Genomic DNA, 15,653 nt, shown 5'->3' with positions numbered 1-15,653 from the left:
GTTTTTGTCAAAGCAGAGCGATTTCAGCTTTCATGACTGAGGTGTTGAGTTTAACTAAATGTGACGGGGCTCGTCCGGGATTTGAACCCGGGACCTCTTGCATGTTTAAGCCAGAGAAATATCCCTAAGCGATAATCATACCCCTAGACCAACGAGCCGCCGATGTTATGTTTCAAGTTGCATTGCGATTCCCTGCGCTGGTGCAAACCCAGCTCGCAGAAGTCCTGTTCATTCAGTTAAAATATGTTTATCTTTTCCTCAATCCGCTTCTTTTTGCGCGCATTTTAATTGAATCTGCTCACAATTCTCCCCATAAAAAGAGGTACAGCCGCATCAGTGGCCGCGTGGCCTAATGGATAAGGCGTCTGACTTCGGTTGCGAGGTTTTTCAGTTATCAGACGATTGCAGGTTCGAGTCCTGCCGCGGTCGTTCAATTAACTGGGCGACACTTTATCTGTTCTGAATCTGGCTTCAAACCGACCATTTTTGACAGTCCCTCAACTGAAGCAGCGGAAGGCCTTTTGCTTACATTAAGCTGATTGTACATTTTCAACATTGTAGATCTGTGTGCATGGGCAGGATAAGCGGTGAAGTGGACTTTCTTTCAGGATATTTCTGCTTAGATGCAAAAACCAGGAAATGGAATGGCTGAGAGCAGTGCATGGTTGAGACGAGGTGGCCGAGAGGTTGAGGCGATGGACTGTTCATCGAGAATGCGGATCCCATCCTCGTCGTTATTACGTTTGATCCTGGTACCCTTTCCGAGCCTTTCACTGAAACTTGCCTAAAATAAACTTTCAAATGCAATTTCGTCAGAATCGCCCTGGTGCTCCTGGTCTGTGCCCCATGCATTACTCATATCTTGTTAAAATTAAAAGAGACCACAGCAATTCTTCAACATCTTGAATGAATGTGGAGCAGTGATCGTGATTCGGAGATTGTCGAACTCCTCCTTTCTTCTGCTGAGATTGTCACCGAATGAAAGAGTAGCGGGACCAGGGGCAAATGTTTAGGGAGCAGAAACATAAATTTCTCCTTTAGGTGGCAATGTAATTTCAAAAATATTTATCAACCTTAATGAAGAGATTTTCTGTTTTAGTGTCTTTGGTTGAGAGCTAAATAATGGGCGAGAAATCCTCGTTCTTTTCGGCATACTCTCATGGGATCGGAGGGCCCGGTTTAACGTCTTACAAGTAAGACGGGGGCACCAACAGTGCAGCACTACCTCAGTCCTGCACTGGAGTGTCAGCCTGGATTATGTGCTCAAGTCTCTGGAGTGCTGCTTGACTTTGCTGCCGCTGAGCCACGGCTGACACCTACACTCAGTTCATTTGGCTGGAGAGAAATGACGGAGATAAATGGAAAAATTATAATGGAGTAAACCTTCAATTTGTCGTCCAACAGAAGAGCGGGCATTGTAATCGGCCGCCTATTATAGAAACAGTCCGATTTATGTTGCCATCGCTTTCTTAAGCATTGAAAATCAGGCCTGTCTTTAATGGAATGGGTCGTGGTCAGTTGTTAATCACTCTGGGTCTGTTTAAACCGGGAGTGCTCACAGTCCCGGATCATTCTGTGTCTGTTTAAAATGGCAGAGCTCACAGCCCCGGATCATTCCGTTTTTTTTAAAGTAGAGCGATTTCAGCTTTCATGACTGAGGTGTTGAGTTTAACTAAATGCGACTGGGCTCGTCCGGGATTTGAACCCGGGACCTCTCGCATTTTAAGCCACAGAAATTCCCTAAGCGAGAATCATACCCCCTGGACCCACGAGCCGCCGATGTTATGTTTCAAGTTGCATTGCGCTTCCCTGCGCTGGTGCAAACCCAGCTCGCAGAAGTCCTGTTCATTCAGTTAAAATATGTTTATCTTTTCCTCAATCCGCTTCTTTTTGCGCGCATTTTACTTGAATCTGCTCACAATTCTCCCCATAAAAAGAGATACAGCCGCATCAGTGGCCGCGTGGCCTAATGGATAAGGCGTCTGACTTCGGTTGCGAGGTTTTTCAGTTATCAGACGATTGCAGGTTCGAGTCCTGCCGCGGTCGTTCAATTAACTGGGCGACACTTTTTCTGTTCTGAATCTGGCTTCAAACCGACCATTTTTGACAGTCCCTCAACTGAAGCAGCGTACGGCCTTTTGCTTACATTAAGCTGATTGTACATTTTCAACATTGTAGATCTGTGTGCATGGGCAGGATAAGCGGTGAAGTGGACTTTCTTTCAGGGTATTTCTGCTTAGATGCAAAATCCAGGAAATGGAATGGCTGAGAGCAGTGCATGGTTGAGACGAGGTGGCCGAGAGGTTAAGGCGACGGACTGTTAATCGAGAATGCGGATCCCGTCCTCGTCGTTATTACGTTTGATACTGGTACCCTTTCCGAGCTTTTAACTGAAACTTGCCTGAAATAAACTTTCAAATGCAATTTCGTCAGAATCGCCCTGGTGCTCCTGGTCTGTGCCCCATGCATTACTCATATCTTGTTAAAATTAAAAGAGACCACTGCAATTCTTCAACCTCTTGAATGAATGTGGAACAGTGATCGTGATTCGGAGATTGTCGAACTGCTCCTTTCTTCTGCTGAGATTGTCACCGAATGAAAGAGTAGCGGGACCAGAGGCAAATGTTTAGGGAGCAGAAACATAAATTTCTCCTTTAGGAGGCAATGTAATTTCAAAAATATTGATCAACCTTAATGAAGAGATTTTCTGTTTTAGTGTCTTTGGTTGAGAGCTAAATAATGGGCGAGAAATCCTCGTTCTTTTCGGCATACTCTCATGGGATCGGAGGGCCCGGTTTAACGTCTTACTAGCAAGACGGGGGCACCAACAGTGCAGCAGTACCTCAGTACTGCACTGGAGTGTCAGCCTGGATTATGTGCTCAAGTCTCTGGAGTGCTGCTTGACTTGGCTGCAGCTGAGCCACGGCTGACACCTACACTCAGTTCATTTGGCTGGAGAGAAATGACGGAGATAAATGGAAAAATTATAATGGAGTAAACCTTAATTTGTCGTCCAACAGAAGAGCGGGCATTATAATCGGCCGCCTATTATAGAAACAGTCCGATTTATGTTGCCATCGCTTTCTTAAGCATTGAAAATCAGGCCTGTCTTTAATGGAATGGGTCGTCGTCAGTTGTTAATCACTCTGGGTCTGTTTAAACCGGGAGTGCTCACAGTCCCGGATCATTCTGTGTCTGTTTAAAATGGCAGAGCTCACAGTCCCGGATCATTCCGTTTTTTTTAAAGTAGAGCGATTTCAGCTTTCATCACTGAGGTGTTGAGTTTAACTAAATGTGACTGGGCTCGTTCGGGATTTGAACCCTGGACCTTTCCCATTTTAAGCCACAGAAATTCCCTAAGCGAGAATCATACCCCCTGGACCCACGAGCCGCCGATGTTATGTTTCAAGTTGCATTGCGATTCCCTGCGCTGGTGCAAACCCAGCTCGCAGAAGTCCTGTTCATTCAGTTAAAATATGTTTATCTTTTCCTCAATCCGCTTCTTTTTGCGAGCATTTTACTTGAATCTGCTCACAATTCTCCCCATAAAAAAAGATACAGCCGCATCAGTGGCCGCGTGGCCTAATGGATAAGGCGTCTGACTTCGGTTGCGAGGTTTTTCAGTTATCAGACGATTGCAGGTTCGAGTCCTGCCGCGGTCGTTCAATTAACTGGGCGACACTTTTTCTGTTCTGAATCTGGCTTCAAACCGACCATTTTTGACAGTCCCTCAACTGAAGCAGCGCAAGGCCTTTTGCTTACATTAAGCTGATTGTACATTTTCAACATTGTAGATCTGTGTGCATGGGCAGGATAAGCGGTGAAGTGGACTTTCTTTCAGGGTATTTCTGCTTAGATGCAAAAACCAGGAAATGGAATGGCTGAGAGCAGTGCATGGTTCAGACGAGGTGGCCGAGAGGTTAAGGTGATGGACTGTTAATCTAGCAGTGCTCTGTACGCGAGAATGCGAATCCAATCCTCGTCGTTATTACGTTTGATACTGGTACCCTTTCCGTGCTTTTAACTGAAACTTGCCTAAAATAAACTTTCAAATGCAATTTCGTCAGAATCGCCCTGGTGCTCCTGGTCTGTGCCCCATGCATTACTCATATCTTGTTAAAATTAAAAGAGACCACTGCAATTCTTCAAATTATTGAATGAATGTGGAGCACTGATCGTGATTCGGAGATTGTCGAACTCCTCCATTCTTCTGCTGGGATTGTCACCGAATGAAAGAGTAGCGGGAACAGAGGCAAATGTTTAGGGGAGCAGAAACATAAATTTCTCCTTTAGGAGGCAATGTAATTTCAAAAATATTTATCAACCTTAATGAAGAGATTTTCTGTTTTAGTGTCTTTGGTTGAGAGCTAAATAATGGGCGAGAAATCCTCGTTCTTTTCGGCATACTCTCATGGAATCGGAGGGCCCGGTTTAACGTCTTACTAGCATGACGGGGGCACCAACAGTGCAGCACTACCTCAGTACTGCACTGGAGTGTCAGCCTGGATTATGTGCTCAAATCTCTGGAGTGCTGCTTGACTTTGCTGCCGCTGAGCCACGGCTGACATCTACACTCAGTTCATTTGGCTGGAGAGAAATGACGGAGATAAAAGAAAAAATTATAATAGAGTAAACCTTCAATTTGTCGTCCAACAGAAGAGCGGGCATTGTAATCGGCCGCCTATTATAGAAACAGTCCGATTGATGTTGCCATCGATTTCATAAGCATTGAAAATCAGGACTGTCTTTAATGGAATGGGTCGTGGTCAGTTGTTAATCACTCTGGGTCTGTTTAAACCGGGAGTGCTCACAGTCCCGGATCATTCTGTGTCTGTTTAAAATGCCAGAACTCACAGTCCCGGATCATTCAGTTTTTTTTAAAGTAGAGCGATTTCAGCTTTCATGACTGAGGTGTTGAGTTTAACTAAATGCGACTGGGCTCGTCCGGGATTTGAACCCGGGACCTCTCGCATTTTAAGCCACAGAAATTTCCTAAGCGAGAATCATACCCCTAAACCAACGAGCCGCCGGTGTTACGTTCCAAGTTGCATTGCGATTCCCTGCGCTGGTGCAAACCCAGCTCGCAGAAGTCCTGTTCATTCAGTTAAAATATGTTTATCTTTTCCTCAATCCGCTTCCTTTTGCTAGCATTTTTACTTGAATCTGCTCACAATTCTCCCCATAAAAAGGGGTGCAGCAGCATCAGTGGCTGCGTGGCCTAATGGATAAGGCGTCTGATTTAAATTGCGAGGTTTTTCAGTTATCAAACGATTGCAGGTTCGAGTCTTGCTGCGTTCGTTCAATTAACTGGGCGACACCTTTTCTGTTCCGAATCTGGCTTCAAACCGACCATTTTTGACAGTCCCTCAATTGAAGCAGTGGAAGGCCTTTTGCTTACATTAAGCTGATTGTACATTTTCAACATTGTTGATCTGGGTGCACGGGCAGGATAAGCGGTGAAGTGGACTTTCTTTCAGGGTATTTCTGCTTAGATGCAAAAAGCAGGAAATGAAATGGCTGAGAGCAGTATATGGTTGAGTCGAGGTGGCCGAAAGGTTAAGGCGATAGACAGTTAATTTATTGCCGATCTGTACGCGAGGGTTCAGCTCCCATCCTCGTCGTTATTACGTTTGATACTGGTACACTTTCCGAGCATTTAACTGAATCTTGTCTAAAATAAGCTTTCAAATGCAATTTCGTCAGAGGCGCTCTGGTGCTCCTGGTCTGTGCCCCATGCATTACTCATATCTTGTTAAAATTAAGAGAGACCACTGCAATTCTTCAACTTCTTGAATGAAGTTGGAGCAGTGATCGCGATTCGGAGATTGTCGAACTCCTCCTTTCTTCTGCTGAGATTGTCACCGAATTAAAGAGTAGCGGGACCAGAGCCAAATGATTAGGGAGCAGAAACATAAATTTCTCCTTTAGGAGGCAATGTAATTTCAGAAATATTTATCAACCTTAATGACGAGATTTTCTGCTTTAGTGTCTTTGGTTGAGATATAAATAATGGGCGAGACATCCTCGTTCTTTTCGGCATACTCTCATGGGATCCGAGGGCCCGGTTTAACGTCTTACTAGAAAGACGGAGGCACCAACAGTGCAGCACTACGTCATTACTGCACTGGAGTGTCTGCCTGGATTATGTGCTCAAGTCTCTGGAGTGGTGCTTGACTTTGCTGCCGCTGAGCCACGGCTGACACCTAGACTCAGTTCATTTGGCTGGAGAGAAATGACGGAGATAAAGGGAAAATTACAATGGAGTAAACTTTCAATTTGTCACCCAACAGAAAAGCGGGCATCGTAATCGGCCGCCTGTTATAGAAACAGTCCGATTTATGTTGCCATCGATTTCATAAGCATTGAAAATCAGGCCTGTCTATAATGGAATGGGTCGTGGTCAGTTGTTAATCACTCTGGGTCTGTTTAAAAAGAGAGTGCTCACAGTCCCGGATCATTCTGTTTCTGTTTGAAATGGCAGAGCTCACAGTCCCGGATCATTCCGTTTTTTTTAAATGAGAACGATTGCAGTTTTCATGACCGAGGTGTTGAATTCAACGAAATGTGGCGGGGCTCGTCCGGGATTTGAACCCGGGACCTCTCGCAATTTAAGCCATGGAAATTCCCTAAGCGAGAATCATACCCCTAGACCAACGAGCCGCCGATGTTATGTTTTAAGTTGCATTGCGATTCCCTGCGCTGGTGCAAACCCAGCTCGCAGAAGTCCTGTTCATTCAGTTAAAATGTTTAACTTTTCCTCAATCCGCTTCTTTTTGCGAGCAGTTTCCTTGAATCTGCTCACAATTCTCCCCATAAAAAGAAGCTCAGCAGCATCTGCGGCTGCGTGGCCTAATGGGTAAGGCGTCTGAATTCGGTTAGCGAGTTTTTCAGTTATCAGAAGATTGCAGGTTCGAGTCCTGCTGCGGTCGTTTAATTAACTGGGCGACACTTTTTCTGTTCCGAATCTGGCTTCAAACCGACCATTTTTGACAGTCCCTCAGCTGAAGCAGTGGAAGGCCTTTTGCTTACATTAAGCTGATTGTACATTTTCAACATTGTAGATCTGGGTGCACGGGCAGGATAAGCGGTGAAGTGGACTTTCTTTCAGGGTATTTCTGCTTAGATGCAAAAAGCAGGAAATGGAATGGCTGAGAGCAGTATATGGTTGAGTCGAGGTGGCCGAAAGGTTAAGGCGATAGACTGTTAATCTATTGCCGATCTGTACGCGAGGGTTCAGCTCCCATTCTCGTCATTATTACGTTTGATACTGGTACAATTTCCGAGCATTTAACTGAATCTTGCCTAAAATAAGCTTTCAAATGCAATTTCGTCAGAGTCGCTCTGGTGCTCCTGGTCTGTGCCCCATGCATTGCTCATATCTTGTTAAAATTAAAAGAGACCACTGCAATTCTTCAACTTCTTGAATGAAGTTGGAGCAGTGATCGCGATTCGGAGATTGTCGAACTCCTCCTTTCTTCTGCTGACATTGTCACCGAATGAAAGAGTAGCGGGACCAGAGCCAAATGATTAGGGAGCAGAAACATAAATTTCTCCTTTAGGAGGCAATGTAATTTCAAAAATATTTATCAACCTTAATGACGAGATTTTCTGTTTTAGTGTCTTTGGTTGAGATATAAATAATGGGCGAGACATCCTCGTTCTTTTCGGCATACTCTCATGGGATCCGAGGACCCGGTTTAACGTCTTACTAGAAAGACGGAGGCACCAACAGTGCAGCACTACCTCATTACTGCACTGGAGTATCAGCCTGGATTATCTGCTCAAGTCTCTGGAGTGGTGCTTGACTTTGCTGCCGCTGAGCCACGGCTGACACCGAGACTCAGTTCATTTGGCTGGAGAGAAATGACGGAGATAAAGGGAAAATTACAATGGAGTAAACTTTCAATTTGTCACCCAACAGAAAAGCGGGCATCGTAATCGGCCGCCTGTTATAGAAACAGTCCGATTTATGTTGCCATCGATTTCATAAGCATTGAAAATCAGGCCTGTCTATAATGGAATGGGTCGTGGTCAGTTGTTAATCACTCTGGGTCTGTTTAAACCGGGAGTGCTCACATTCCCGGATCATTCTGTTTCTGTTTAAAATGGCAGAGCTCACAGTCCCGATTAATTCCGTATTTTTTAAAGTAGAACGGTTTCAGCTTTCATGACCGAGGTGTTGAGTTTAACTAAATGCGGCGGGGCTCAGCCCGGGATTTGAACCCGGGACGTCTCGCATTTTAAGCCACGAAAATTCCCTAAGCGAGAGTCATACCCCTAGACCAACGAACCACCGATGCTCTGCTTCAAGTTGCATTGTGATTCCCTGCGCTGGTGCAAACCCAGCTCGCAGAAGTCCTGTTCATTCAGTTAAAATGTTTAACTTTTCCTCAATCCGCTTCTTTTTGCGAGCAGTTTCCTTGAATCTGCTCACAATTCTCCCCATAAAAAGACAACCAGCAGTATCAGCGGCTGCGTGGCCTAATGGCTAAGACGTCTGACTTCGGTTATGAGTTATTCAGTCATCAGAAGATTGCAGGTTCGAGTCCTGCCGCAGTCGTTTAATTAACTGGGCGACACTTTTTCTGTTCCGAATCTGGCTTCAAACCGAACATTTTTGACAGTCCCTCAACTGAAGCAGTGGAAGGCCTTTTGCTTACATTAAGCTGATTGTACATTTTCAACATTGTTGATCTGGGTGCACGGGCAGGATAAGCGGTGAAGTGGACTTTCTTTCAGGGTATTTCTGCTTAGATGCAAAAAGCAGGAAATGAAATGGCTGAGAGCAGTATATGGTTGAGTCGAGGTGGCCGAAAGGTTAAGGCGATAGACAGTTAATCTATTGCCGATCTGTACGCGAGGGTTCAGCTCCCATTCTCGTCATTATTACGTTTGATACTGGTACACTTTCCGAGCATTTAACTGAATCTTGTCTAAAATAAGCTTTCAAATGCAATTTCGTCAGAGGCGCTCTGGTGCTCCTGGTCTGTGCCCCATGCATTACTCATATCTTGTTAAAATTAAGAGAGACCACTGCAATTCTTCAACTTCTTGAATGAAGTTGGAGCAGTGATCGCGATTCGGAGATTGTCGAACTCCTCCTTTCTTCTGCTGAGATTGTCACCGAATTAAAGAGTAGCGGGACCAGAGCCAAATGATTAGGGAGCAGAAACATAAATTTCTCCTTTAGGAGGCAATGTAATTTCAGAAATATTTATCAACCTTAATGACGAGATTTTCTGCTTTAGTGTCTTTGGTTGAGATATAACTAATGGGCGAGACATCCTCGTTCTTTTCGGCATACTCTCATGGGATCCGAGGGCCCGGTTTAACGTCTTACTAGAAAGACGGAGGCACCAACAGTGCAGCACTACCTCATTACTGCACTGGAGTGTCTGCCTGGATTATCTGCTCAAGTCTCTGGAGTGGTGCTTGACTTTGCTGCCGCTGAGCCACGGCTGACACCGAGACTCAGTTCATTTGGCTGGAGAGAAATGACGGAGATAAAGGGAAAATTACAATGGAGTAAACTTTCAATTTGTCACCCAACAGAAAAGCGGGCATCGTAATCGGCCGCCTGTTATAGAAACAGTCCGATATATGTTGCCATCGATTTCATAAGCATTGAAAATCAGGCCTGTCTATAATGGAATGGGTCGTGGTCAGTTGTTAATCACTCTGGGTCTGTTTAAACCGGGAGTGCTCACAGTCCCGGATCATTCTGTTTCTGTTTGAAATGGCAGAGCTCACAGTCCCGGATCATTCCGTTTTATTTTAAAGGAGAACGATTTCAGTTTTCATGACCGAGGTGTTGAATTCAACGAAATGTGGCGGGGCTCGTCCGGGATTTGAACCCGGGACCTCTCGCAATTTAAGCCATGGAAATTCCCTAAGCGAGAATCATACCCCTAGACCAACGAGCCGCCGATGTTATGTTTTAAGTTGCATTGTGATTCCCTGCGCTGGTGCAAACCCAGCTCGCAGAAGTCCTGTTCATTCAGTTAAAATGTTTAACTTTTCCTCAATCCGCTTCTTTTTGCGAGCAGTTTCCTTGAATCTGCTCACAATTCTCCCCATAAAAAGAAGCTCAGCAGCATCTGCGGCTGCGTGGCCTAATGGATAAGGCGTCTGAATTCGGTTAGCGAGTTTTTCAGTTATCAGAAGATTGCAGGTTTGAGTCCTGCTGCGGTCATTTAATTAACTGGGCGACACTTCTTCTGTTCCGAATCTGGCTTCAAACCGACAATTTTTGACAGTCCCTCAACTGAAGCAGTGGAAGGCCTTTTGCTTACATTAAGCTGATTGTACATTTTCATCATTGTAGATCTGGGTGCACGGGCAGGATAAGCGGTGAAGTGGACTTTCTTTCAGGGTATTTCTGCTTAGATGCAAAAAGCAGGAAATGGAATGGCTGAGAGCAGTATATGGTTGAGTCGAGGTGGCCGAAAGGTTAAGGCGATAGACTGTTAATCTATTGCCGATCTGTACGCGAGGGTTCAGCTCCCATTCTCGTCATTATTACGTTTGATACTGGTACAATTTCCGAGCATTTAACTGAATCTTGCCTAAAATAAGCTTTCAAATGCAATTTCGTCAGAGGCGCTCTGGTGCTCCTGGTCTGTGCCCCATGCATTACTCATATCTTGTTAAAATTAAAAGAGACCACTGCAATTCTTCAACCTCTTGAATGAAGTTGGAGCAGTGATCGCGATTCGGAGATTGTCGAACTCCTCCTTTCTTCTGCTGAGATTGTCACCGAATGAAAGTGTAGCGGGACCAGAGGCAAATGATTAGGGAGCAGAAACATAAATTTCTCCTTTAGGAGGCAATGTAATTTCAAAAATATTTATCAACCTTAATGACGAGATTTTCTGTTTTAGTGTCTTTGGTTGAGATATAAATAAGGGGCGAGACATCCTCGTTCTTTTCGGCATACTCTCATGGGATCGGAGGACCCGGTTTAACGTCTTACTAGAAAGACGGGGGCACCAACAGTGCAGCACTACCTCATTACTGCACTGGGGTGTCTGCCTGGATTATCTGCTCAAGTCTCTGGAGTGGTGCTTGACTTTGCTGCCGCTGAGCCACGGCTGACACCTAGACTCAGTTCGTTTGGCTGGAGAGAAATGACGGAGATAAAGGGAAAAATTACAATGGAGTAAACCTTCAATTTGTCACCCAACAGAAAAGCGGGCATCGTAATCGGCCGCCTGTTATAGAAACAGTCCGATTTATGTTGCCATCGCTTTCTTAAGCATTGAAAATCAGGCCTGTCTCTAATGGAATGGGTCGTGGTCAGTTGTTAATCACTCTGGGTCTATTTAAACCGGGAGTGCTCACATTCCCGGATCATTCTGTTTCTGTTTAAAATGCCAGAGTTCACAGTCCCGATTAATTCCGTATTTTTTAAAGTAGAACGGTTTCAGCTTTCATGACCGAGGTGTTGAGTTTAACTAAATGCGGCGGGGCTCAGTCCAGGATTTGAACCCGGGACATCTCGCATTTTAAGCCACGAAAATTCCCTAAAGCGAGAGTCATACCCCTAGACCAACGAACCACCGATGCTGTGCTTCAAGTTACATTGTGATTCCCTGCGCTGGTGCAAACCCAGCTCGCAGAAGTCCTGTTCATTCAGTTAAAATGTTTAACTTTTCCTCAATCCGCTTCTTTTTGCGAGCAGTTTCCTTGAATCTGCTCACAATTCTCCCCATAAAAAGACAACCAGCAGTATCAGCGGCTGCGTGGCCTAATGGATAAGGCGTCTGACTTCGGTTATGAGTTATTCAGTCATCAGAAGATTGCAGGTTCGAGTCCTGCCGCAGTCGTTTAATTAACTGGGCGACACTTTTTCTGTTCCGAATCTGGCTTCAAACCGAACATTTTTGACAGTCCCTCAACTGAAGCAGTGGAAGGCCTTTTGCTTACATTAAGCTGATTGTACATTTTCAACATTGTTGATCTGGGTGCACGGGCAGGATAAGCGGTGAAGTGGACTTTCTTTCAGGGTATTTCTGCTTAGATGCAAAAAGCAGGAAATGAAATGGTTGAGAGCAGTATATGGTTGAGTCGAGGTGGCCGAAAGGTTAAGGCGATAGACAGTTAATCTATTGCCGATCTGTACGCGAGGGTTCAGCTCCCATCCTCGTCGTTATTACGTTTGATACTGGTACACTTTCCGAGCATTTAACTGAATCTTGTCTAAAATAAGCTTTCAAATGCAATTTCGTCAGAGGCGCTCTGGTGCTCCTGGTCTGTGCCCCATGCATTACTCATATCTTGTTAAAATTAAGAGAGACCACGGCAATTCTTCAACTTCTTGAATGAAGTTGGAGCAGTGATCGCGATTCGGAGATTGTCGAACTCCTCCTTTCTTCTGCTGAGATTGTCACCGAATTAAAGAGTAGCGGGACCAGAGCCAAATGATTAGGGAGCAGAAACATAAATTTCTCCTTTAGGAGGCAATGTAATTTCAGAAATATTTATCAACCTTAATGACGAGATTTTCTGCTTTAGTGTCTTTGGTTGAGATATAACTAATGGGCGAGACATCCTCGTTCTTTTCGGCATACTCTCATGGGATCCGAGGGCCCGGTTTAACGTCTTACTAGAAAGACGGAGGCACCAACAGTGCAGCACTACGTCATTACTGCACTGGAGTGTCAGCCTGGATTATCTGCTCAAGTCTCTGGAGTGGTGCTTGACTTTGCTGCCGCTGAGCCACGGCTGACACCTAGACTCAGTTCATTTGGCTGGAGAGAAATGACGGAGATAAAGGGAAAATTACAATGGAGTAAACTTTCAATTTGTCACCCAACAGAAAAGCGGGCATCGTAATCGGCCGCCTGTTATAGAAACAGTCCGATATATGTTGCCATCGATTTCATAAGCATTGAAAATCAGGCCTGTCTATAATGGAATGGGTCGTGGTCAGTTGTTAATCACTCTGGGTCTGTTTAAAAAGAGAGTGCTCACATTCCCGGATCATTCTGTTTCTGTTTGAAATGGCAGAGCTCACAGTCCCGGATCATTCCGTTTTTTTTAAAGGAGAACGATTTCAGTTTTCATGACCGAGGTGTTGAATTCAACTAAATGTGGCGGGGCTCGTCCGGGATTTGAACCCGGGACCTCTCGCAATTTAAGCCATGGAAATTCCCTAAGCGAGAATCATACCCCTAGACCAACGAGCCGCCGATGTTATGGTTTAAGTTGCATTGCGATTCCCTGCGCTGGTGCAAACCCAGCTCGCAGAAGTCCTGTTCATTCAGTTAAAATGTTTAACTTTTCCTCAATCCGCTTCTTTTTGCGAGCAGTTTCCTTGAATCTGCTCACAATTCTCCCCATAAAAAGAAACTCAGCAGCATCTGCGGCTGCGTGGCCTAATGGGTAAGGCGTCTGAATTCGGTTAGCGAGTTTTTCAGTTATCAGAAGATTGCAGGTTCGAGTCCTGCTGCGGTCGTTTAATTAACTGGGCGACACTTCTTCTGTTCCGAATCTGGCTTCAAACCGATAATTTTTGACAGTCCCTCAACTGAAGCAGTGGAAGGCCTTTTGCTTACATTAAGCTGATTGTACATTTTCAACATTGTAGATCTGGGTGCACGGGCAGGATAAGCGGTGAAGTGGACTTTCTTTCAGGGTATTTCTGCTTAGATGCAAAAAGCAGGAAATGGAATGGCTGAGAGCAGTATATGGTTGAGTCGAGGTGGCCGAAAGGTTAAGGCGATAGACTGTTAATCTATTGCCGATCTGTACGCGAGGGTTCAGCTCCCATTCTCGTCATTATTACGTTTGATACTGGTACAATTCCCGAGCATTTAACTGAATCTTGCCTAAAATAAGCTTTCAAATGCAATTTCGTCAGAGTCGCTCTGGTGCTCCTGGTCTGTGCCCCATGCATTACTCATATCTTGTTAAAATTAAAAGAGACCACTGCAATTCTTCAACTTCTTGAATGAAGTTGGAGCAGTGATCGCGATTCGGAGATTGTCGAACTCCTCCTTTCTTCTGCTGAGATTGTCACCGAATGAAAGAGTAGCGGGACCAGAGGCAAATGATTAGGGAGCAGAAACATAAATTTCTCCTTTAGGAGGCAATGTAATTTCAAAAATATTTATCAACCTTAATGACGAGATTTTCTGTTTTAGTGTCTTTGGTTGAGATATAAATAAGGGGCGAGACATCCTCGTTCTTTTCGGCATACTCTCATGGGATCGGAGGACCCGGTTTAACGTCTTACTAGAAAGACGGAGGCACCAACAGTGCAGCACTACCTCAGTACTGCACTGGGGTGTCAGCCTGGATTATGTGCTCAAGTCTCTGGAGTGGTGCTTGACTTTGCTGCCGCTGAGCCACGGCTGACACCTAGACTCAGTTCATTTGGCTGGAGAGAAATGACGGAGATAAAGGGAAAATTACAATGGAGTAAACTTTCAATTTGTCACCCAACAGAAAAGCGGGCATCGTAATCGGCCGCCTGTTATAGAAACAGTCCGATTTATGTTGCCATCGATTTCATAAGCATTGAAAATCAGGCCTGTCTATAATGGAATGGGTCGTGGTCAGTTGTTAATCACTCTGGGTCTATTTAAACCGGGAGTGCTCACATTCCCGGATCATTCTGTTTCTGTTTAAAATGGCAGAGCTCACAGTCCCGATTAATTCCGTATTTTTTTAAGTCGAACGGTTTCAAGCTTTCATGACCGAGGTGTTGAGTTTAACTAAATGCGGCGGGGCTCAGTCCGGGATTTGAACCCGGGACGTCTCGCATTTTAAGCCACGGAAATTCCCTAAGCGAGAGTCATACCCCTAGACCAACGAACCACCGATGCTCTGCTTCAAGTTGCATTGTGATTCCCTGCGCTGGTGCAAACCCAGCTCGCAGAAGTCCTGTTCATTCAGTTAAAATGTTTAACTTTTCCTCAATCCGCTTCTTTTTGCGAGCAGTTTCCTTGAATCTGCTCACAATTCCCCCCATAAAAAGACACCCAGCAGTATCAGCGGCTGCGTGGCCTAATGGATAAGGCGTCTGACTTCTGTTATGAGTTATTCAGTCATCAGAAGATTGCAGGTTCGAGTCTTGCCGCAGTCGTTTAATTAACTGGGCGACACTTCTTCTGTTCCGAATCTGGCTTCAAACCGGCAATTTTTGACAGTCCCTCAACTGAAGCAGTGGAAGGCCTTTTGCTTACATTAAGCTGATTGTACATTTTCAACATTGTTGATCTGGGTGCACGGGCAGGATAAGCGGTGAAGTGGACTTTCTTTCAGGGTATTTCTGCTTAGATGCAAAAAGCAGGAAATGAAATGGCTGAGAGCAGTATATGGTTGAGTCGAGGTGGCCGAAAGGTTAAGGCGATAGACAGTTAATCTATTGCCGATCTGTACGCGAGGGTTCAGCTCCCATCCTCGTCGTTATTACGTTTGATACTGGTACACTTCCGAGCATTTAACTGAATCTTGTCTAAAATAAGCTTTCAAATGCAATTTCGTCAGAGGCGCTCTGGTGCTCCTGGTCTGTGCCCCATGCATTACTCATATCTTGTTAAAATTAAAAGAGACCACTGCAATTCTTCAACTTCTTGAATGAAGTTGGAGCAGTGATCGCGATTCGGAGATTGTCGAACTCCTCCTTTCTTCTGCTGAGATTGTCACCG

At 45.0% G+C, this 15,653-nt stretch overlaps 9 non-coding genes across 9 annotated transcripts; 5 read left to right on the top strand and 4 right to left on the bottom strand.

Annotated features, from left to right (window-relative positions):
- Positions 1-338: 338 nt before the first annotated feature.
- Positions 339-429, top strand: trnar-ucg (transfer RNA arginine (anticodon UCG)). The gene is given in 2 exon segments: positions 339-375; positions 394-429. It is a non-coding gene; the product is annotated as a tRNA-Arg (tRNA).
- A 1,526-nt stretch (positions 430-1,955) lies between these two features.
- On the top strand, positions 1,956-2,046 carry trnar-ucg (transfer RNA arginine (anticodon UCG)). The gene is given in 2 exon segments: positions 1,956-1,992; positions 2,011-2,046. It is a non-coding gene; the product is annotated as a tRNA-Arg (tRNA).
- A 1,525-nt stretch (positions 2,047-3,571) lies between these two features.
- trnar-ucg (transfer RNA arginine (anticodon UCG)) lies at positions 3,572-3,662 on the top strand. The gene is given in 2 exon segments: positions 3,572-3,608; positions 3,627-3,662. It is a non-coding gene; the product is annotated as a tRNA-Arg (tRNA).
- A 1,274-nt stretch (positions 3,663-4,936) lies between these two features.
- Positions 4,937-5,026, bottom strand: trnap-agg (transfer RNA proline (anticodon AGG)). Its single transcript is given in 2 exon segments — positions 4,937-4,972; positions 4,991-5,026. It is a non-coding gene; the product is annotated as a tRNA-Pro (tRNA).
- A 1,544-nt stretch (positions 5,027-6,570) lies between these two features.
- Positions 6,571-6,660, bottom strand: trnap-agg (transfer RNA proline (anticodon AGG)). The gene is given in 2 exon segments: positions 6,571-6,606; positions 6,625-6,660. It is a non-coding gene; the product is annotated as a tRNA-Pro (tRNA).
- Positions 6,661-9,833: 3,173 nt separating this feature from the next.
- On the bottom strand, positions 9,834-9,923 carry trnap-agg (transfer RNA proline (anticodon AGG)). The gene is given in 2 exon segments: positions 9,834-9,869; positions 9,888-9,923. It is a non-coding gene; the product is annotated as a tRNA-Pro (tRNA).
- A 1,812-nt stretch (positions 9,924-11,735) lies between these two features.
- trnar-ucg (transfer RNA arginine (anticodon UCG)) lies at positions 11,736-11,825 on the top strand. Its single transcript is given in 2 exon segments — positions 11,736-11,772; positions 11,790-11,825. It is a non-coding gene; the product is annotated as a tRNA-Arg (tRNA).
- A 1,272-nt stretch (positions 11,826-13,097) lies between these two features.
- Positions 13,098-13,187, bottom strand: trnap-agg (transfer RNA proline (anticodon AGG)). The gene is given in 2 exon segments: positions 13,098-13,133; positions 13,152-13,187. It is a non-coding gene; the product is annotated as a tRNA-Pro (tRNA).
- A 1,811-nt stretch (positions 13,188-14,998) lies between these two features.
- trnar-ucu (transfer RNA arginine (anticodon UCU)) lies at positions 14,999-15,088 on the top strand. Its single transcript is given in 2 exon segments — positions 14,999-15,035; positions 15,053-15,088. It is a non-coding gene; the product is annotated as a tRNA-Arg (tRNA).
- Positions 15,089-15,653: the final 565 nt, after the last annotated feature.

This window comes from Somniosus microcephalus, unplaced genomic scaffold (assembly GCF_052327205.1).
Source record: "Somniosus microcephalus isolate GS21.2 unplaced genomic scaffold, FLI_Smic_1.0 unresolved_chr1, whole genome shotgun sequence".
NCBI lineage: Eukaryota > Metazoa > Chordata > Chondrichthyes > Squaliformes > Somniosidae > Somniosus > Somniosus microcephalus.
The sequence above is the reverse complement of the archived record's forward strand: the minus strand, read 5'-3'. Positions and strand labels throughout refer to the sequence as shown.